Consider the following 6,789-nt stretch of genomic DNA (forward strand, 5'->3'; position numbering starts at 1 on the left):
GTCGCAATATGTTTCTTTAACACTGTAAGCTCTTTCTCACATCAGTAAGCATACACATGTACATTCAGTGGAATCCTAAAAATTGGAAACCTCATTTTTTTCACTTAAGTTGTTTCCCATGTTGATGTAGTAATTCTACTCTCTTGTTTCGGATCTGAATATTTGTTTTTTCAGATTTGTCTGGTTGTTGTCTCATAGTAATGTATATCAGTTGTTTTTACATGTTTCTTAGGCAGCAAACAGAGAGGAATTTCGAATTGGCAGGTGCTGCCTCCACCTGGTAACGGTGGGCTGAAATACTATGGTTGTGAACAGTAAATTTGACCAAATCATCTGCTCCTCAGAAGCCATCTGTGCCTCAACCGGACAGTGACATAGGTGATCCACAGGTATGTGTCGGTGTCATTATACTAGAGACGACAATGAAATGTCCATGTCGATGTGATTAGGGAGTGTAGAGAATGAAACATGAATGTCTCATTTTTTACCATCTCTCTGAACTTGCCCCTCCACATTCTCATGTAGGCACCAACATGTCCTACTATTTTCATCATGCCACTGCTATCACGAACTTGCAAAAGCCAGCCTAGAACTGCATTTCATTCTCATAGTAGTACCAGGATGTGGTTGGTTGGTTGACTTGGTGTTCTTTTCTACAGCAACAAGCCAACAACGCTAGAGTGATGACAAGGAACTGCACATGTTCATGCGATGGTCTGGAACCAGTGGCGAATCTAGGATTTAAAGATAGGATGGTCCAATCTTATGAAAAATCAAAACAAATAGATGAATTTACAGTTTAAGTCCTATAACATATAACAATCAAAAGAAATAAATACATCAAAAAGCTATATACTTTAGTAGAATCCAAATTAGAGGGTCGGCCGGGGTCCACATTGTCCACCCTCTAGATATGCCATTGCCTGGAACTGCATTTTGTAACAAATCACACGGTGTCCTCTTATAATAGTACACACTACAGCCTTTGATGGGTGTATTGTTCGAATTCCAACTACTTTTTTTGTGTGACATCCCTTGTTTACATTAGTCTGTAGAAGTGTGTCCATTACTTGTCTGAATTAGGACCTATGAGGATGATTCCTGAGAATGCAGTAACGTTTAACTTGGATCTATGGTAGGCCTAATTGTATGTTTTTTCTTATACTAGGTGTTTCTACTGCTGCTGCCAGCACATCAGTCACCGGCACCACAACTCAGGCAACTTCCTCATCTCTTCAAACAAGCCAGGAGTGTACAATTTTACTTAGCCTGTTTCTACTACTAATTCTTGTTTCTGAACTGGTATTTTTTCATTTTATTTGTGCAATCCAACTACTACATCTATCACTCCAGCATCATCCCAAATGTTTCAAATCTATACCCTATAGTAGTCTGGAGTTGCACATATATATTTTAGATCCTAGTGCCAAAAATCTTATTTGTCTGTGTTGTCTCCTGCATGTTCTTATATCTGGATCTTTAGAAATCTTGGATATTGATGACCTGCGGTTGAACACCAACTATTCTGCAAGATATCTTCTGGTTCGTGTTGCTTCCTGGTTTTTATCATAGATCCGAGAGCCCAACAAGCGCACCCGCCTCTGGCTCGGCTCCTTTGCCACTGCCGAGGAGGCCGCGCTCGCCTACGACGAGGTCGCGCGCAGGCTCTACGGCCCCGACGCCTTCCTCAACCTGCCGCACCTCTGCGCCTCCGCTGTCTCCTCCGTCGCCGCGCACCAGAGGCTTAGGTGGCTCGCTGCCTCCGCCAGGGGCACCGCCGCCGTCCCGGCCTACGACCTGCTCAACCTCAACGCGCAGCACAACGTATACAATCTTTTGGCACATGTTCCTTTGATGGATTTTCAAAAGGAATCAACATTTGATATGTTGAGTACTGTTGGTGAGTATTTTATTATTTGTTTGACACTTTAAAACTTTCCTCTTATTTATAATACAGTAGTAATTTCATGTGTTTCTGTGAGCCTACAAAATAATTCCCATTTAAATGATTTATGCTTTAATTCGTGCTTTTATGAACCCACATATGTGTATGCACTAAGGTCTGAATAGTGTTCTTACTCTTGACTTCTGGTTTTGTACTTCTGATGAAGGTCTGTCTTCTAAAGGAGAAAATGACTCTTTCAAGGTACTTCATCAATTTACAGCTTAAGCTCAAATGTTCCGGGTATTAACTGATGGAATTATTTAGGAAACTAAAATTGAAACTAAAATTGAAGTTCACCAAAGCATGGCTGTCTTTTCTCATGTTACCACTACCACTTGATGTGTACAAGGAGGTAAAGATGTTCTTGCCCTGAAAAAGATAACTATGGTAACTGTTGTATCTGAATTATAAACCCTTGCAGCAATGTTTTCTTATCCTATGCGCAGTTTAGCGCATTGTGGTATGGTAACAATATAATAACTTAGGAAGATGAAAATATTCATTGTCTATTTCCCTCATCTACATCATGAACACTCACTTTATTTTGTAGTAGTTAGGTGCTTCATTGTTGGCTATGGTTTCCTGCCTTGATTTTTGGGGTATCTTGCAGGTCCTTGCTTTAATTCATCAAAATGTCATTCCTTCAATGTCAAACCCTTCCATCTTATGGTAGGTTGTACAATTTCTATATTATTTGCACATCATTTCATATTTCACTGACATATATCTTATCGTATGTATACTTTTTTTATTTATTCTGCAGTGATTTCTTGACTAGATCATATGATATTGGTGGTGTTATCAGTGTGATGGCCTTAAGTGGTCTTTTCATTCTTATGACACAACACGGTCTGGAGTATCGAAAATTCTATGAAAAGCTTTATGCACTACTCACTCCTGCTGTTTTCATGGCAAAACATCGATCAGTATTTTTGCAAGTAAGTGGAAAAGGTATTTTTGCAAGTAAGTGTGGATATAATTATTTGTTATTGCATCACAAACTAGACAACAGTTGTGATTTTTGATCTGAATGGAGTTAAAGATGATGTTAGCTGTTACGCCTTGCAAGAAACAAGCTGACATCTATGAGAGAACTTTTAAAAGCTGACCTTTGTATGCTTCTGGGAGCAATATGATTGATTGGTTTAGTTGATTCCTGGAATGTAACTACCTACAGGATAAGCAGTTGAAGTCTCATCCTCCAAAGAACGTTGAATCGAAAATCTTGTGTGAGCATATCAAGAAAGAGAGGGAGGTAGCAAAGGCTAGAAAACGACCATACTATCTGAAGAAATGTGAGTTCCTCAATCCCAATACCTCCTTCCTCTCCTCACTGTCTGTCTATCTTCTAATCAAATGGTTACTATCTATTCCTCAACCTGATGGTTGATTTTTTGTTCACCAGCTGAACTTCACGAAAGGAAGCTGATGAACAAGTACAACGAGCTCAAGGTAAAGCCTACAAGGTTTACTGGGAGTTTCTTTGAAAGCTGGTGTATTTGTCTCAGTTCATAAAATTCCTGGTTACGTGCAGTTCACCTCTCCTATTCGACGATATGTTGACTTGCTAGCTCATTATCAGATAAATATGCTTATGAGTGAGGAAAGGTTTTATAGCATACAAGAAACTAAGTATTTGTGCATTTTTTATTTTGATGTTCTAGCTTTATGATAGTGCTATCGAATTCGGCATCTTATCGATAGACCTTTGATCCAAATAATATATCAATAGTCGACTTATATTCAAATATTATGTTGAACTAATTGTACGTAAAAGCTTTTCTTAGAGGTGACTCACCACCATATTCAGCTGGCGATCCAGAAGGAGGGTTCATAGCAATATCTTGCGGTCCTGGCCGTTGGAATACTTGAAGCGACAACCAAAGGGGAGAAAATACATAGCACTTATTCTAAAGTTTGTCAAGGATCATATGGGAGCTCTGCTTTTTGGTGGAGGTGAACTGACTTTCTCCTTATGATAGTTTTTATGTGTTGTTTTTTATAATCATATCACACTATTTTTGTTTTAAAAAATCTAGCATTTGGAGCAGTATGTGCTCCAAGTGACAGTTGCCCTAAATTGCTCTGGATTTACTTGTTTGACTGATCCCAGATGCTCTGACACTTTTGATCGATTGTGGTCTTCCCTTTAGTTCCAAGAAATGTGTTACTGACTGGTTTCTAGGAAATATGTAGCACAAACAAACCAAATTGATCCCTCCCTTTTAAATAATAAAATTTTGGTTCTACTTTTTGAATGCGGCGACTAAAAGCACATGATGTAGAATAGGGGAAAAGGGACATGGTATACCCTTAGTGGTAGTCAATTAGTTTAAATTAAACCACTACCCTTAGGGACATGGAAAAGGGACATGGTTCTACTTTTTTTATCTGTTTTCTAGGGAATGTATAGGATGTTCTGTAACCAATGCTTTAACTATACACATTTTATGTGTTATTGCTTTGTATCTATAGCAGTTTCAATGCTCATTGTGGTTTGAAACCTTTGTTTGATATATTGTCTGAATTGATGTAGAGAAAGCAGAAAAGATCTAAAAGGATGGGTTAAAAGAAAGTCTATCTGCAACTATACGAAGCAATGAAGGTACTTGTCCACATATGCCGAGACGAGTGAAGGACGATTGGGCCTCAAGATCGAGCCATCGTCTTCGTTGTTGTCTAGCAAAAATGGCCTGCTCAACTTCACAAGAGCTGGTAGGCTCCTTTTGTCTGTCGTCACTTCAAACAGGTACCTGAATTTTTTGAATAAATCAAGGATTCTTGGTACTCGGTACTTTCTGCGATGCCAAATTCTCTATAATGATATATGAGTAATGATGAGTACCAAGTAACAATTGTGTGATACTCGTAATTTCACTAATTTGAAACGATCATTGTTGGAGCTCATATTTCGGATGTGGTTGGGCCTCTTACCATTCTTTCTTCAAGTGCCTGATGTAATGATGTAGTGTATTGTATCAATACATAATGACATTTACTGCCTAGCTTAATATTTACCACTAACTACGGCAGCAGCAAGCCACTGATGCAGCAAATTATTGTAGCAGTGACTAGCTGCATTGTAGCTGAAGCTAGCAGAAGCGAGCACATAAAAATTTATAGCCAATTTGTACCTTGTGAGTTATTCATATCATCAGCTCATTTTTCCTTATGGATTTGTGAATATGAATGTTGTGGATGTAGATAATTATGTTATGTGCCCCTAGAAATACCACAATATTGTAACAGGTGAACTAGAGCAGAGAGAATACATTATTACATTATTCTAGATTAACATCCTTTCCTTTCCTGTCCACCTCGAGATAAAAACGGTGGCGCCACCTGGAGATAAAAATCAAGACCATATGACCGCATGTGGAGTTTAGCTTGTTGTTTAGACAATGCAATTTAGTCCTTCCAAACATGATTGACCTGCTTCTCTTTATCATTTTGTTGCTTAGCTGCTTGGGCAGACACGACTCAGTCTCAGATTTTGGATCTTGGAATGGGTTCCTTTGGGATGGAGCGGAACCAGCATGCCTCCGCGTTGTAGGATTGGGAGAATTTGCCTTATGTTTCTTTGGGACCTCAGATTTTTTGTTTTTAGTATCATAGCAAAATAATGATTTTTACTCATTCTCTCTATTTTAGTGCTTGACAAAGCTTGCAGTCAAAGAAAGAACTGTGCAGAATTTGATCTACATGTGAACCCAATTATTCCAACACACGAATTTGATCTGCATGTTTGAATAGAGATCATCTCTACTCCTTTAATGCCTAAACCTATAGCTGTGTGACATGAAGAACTTGTGAACCAAAATCACGGCACAACTGAAGACATAGCTAACAGGAAAAATGACTTTTTTATTTTCAAGAACTATAACAGAATCTAGTAACATTGTAGCAACCCCTGTTTCCCCGACTTAGAACCAGTGAAGCTCGCTAATTTAGAGGATACACCATTTATGCTAACCAGTGAAGCCAACTAATTTAAAGGACACACCATTTATGCAGGCTCAAGATCACAAAGGCTTAACAGAATTAGCTAAAAAGTTGAAGAGCACAACTGAATTTGTTGTAAGCATTTGTAACTAATGTTTTCGTTTTATCACATGAATCTATGATACTTACATGCCTCTTATGTTGATACTAAATACTGAAGTTCGTCTCAAGTATTTTTCCCTGTGGTGCATATATTTTTTTATCAGGAAGAACTGTCAGCATGCCTTCCTTGCATTTTTTCCCTGCTAGACCTATATCATGCATACATATCACAATAATTCTCAAAAAAGTGTTTTAGTTACATGTGTCTATAGTTACTAATATATGTTAGTGGTTGTGGAATGTGCATTGGAGTTGACAGTCTTTATACTACTAGCACTATCAAAAAGTTCTTAATCTAGATTACTTTTGTAACTGTCACACCCGGATTTCGGGGCACCAAGACCCGGGCGCGAACATAATCACCAGGTGTGCTGGGACCAAGTCTCACACATATGATGAATCATGGCACATGATCGAATGTCACATCTTTACTATATAATAGGAGTTCTGTACAAATAAATAAATAATTACATTATAGGGAGACAACGGTCCAGCAACCCAAAGTTGACTGGGAGACGACGGCCTAGACCTCTCACGAACACATCGCAGCATCCTCCATGCGCCTCAACCTGTGGTACCTGTTCTTGACCTGTGGGGGTGTGAGACAACAAGAGTGAGCTCACATACGTTCATAGCTCAACAAGTTGTGGGGAATAATGTGTATAAACTCGCCAAAGATGGGAGCTCATGTGAAGTGTAAGGCTTACCAAAGAGAATTGTTAGAGCTGAGCATTGCTTTT

General features: G+C 38.8%; 1 long non-coding RNA gene across 1 annotated transcript; it reads left to right on the forward strand.

Moving 5' to 3' along the window:
• Nucleotides 1–2,110: 2,110 nt before the first annotated feature.
• Nucleotides 2,111–2,833, forward strand: LOC103653352 (uncharacterized). The gene is made up of 3 exons (XR_565430.2): nt 2,111–2,146; nt 2,556–2,614; nt 2,709–2,833. It is a non-coding gene; the product is annotated as an uncharacterized lncRNA (long non-coding RNA).
• The last annotated feature ends 3,956 nt before the right edge of the window (nt 2,834–6,789 follow it).

The sequence above is a fragment of the Zea mays genome, chromosome 4 (assembly GCF_902167145.1).
Source record: "Zea mays cultivar B73 chromosome 4, Zm-B73-REFERENCE-NAM-5.0, whole genome shotgun sequence".
In the NCBI taxonomy this organism is placed as follows: domain Eukaryota; kingdom Viridiplantae; phylum Streptophyta; class Magnoliopsida; order Poales; family Poaceae; genus Zea; species Zea mays.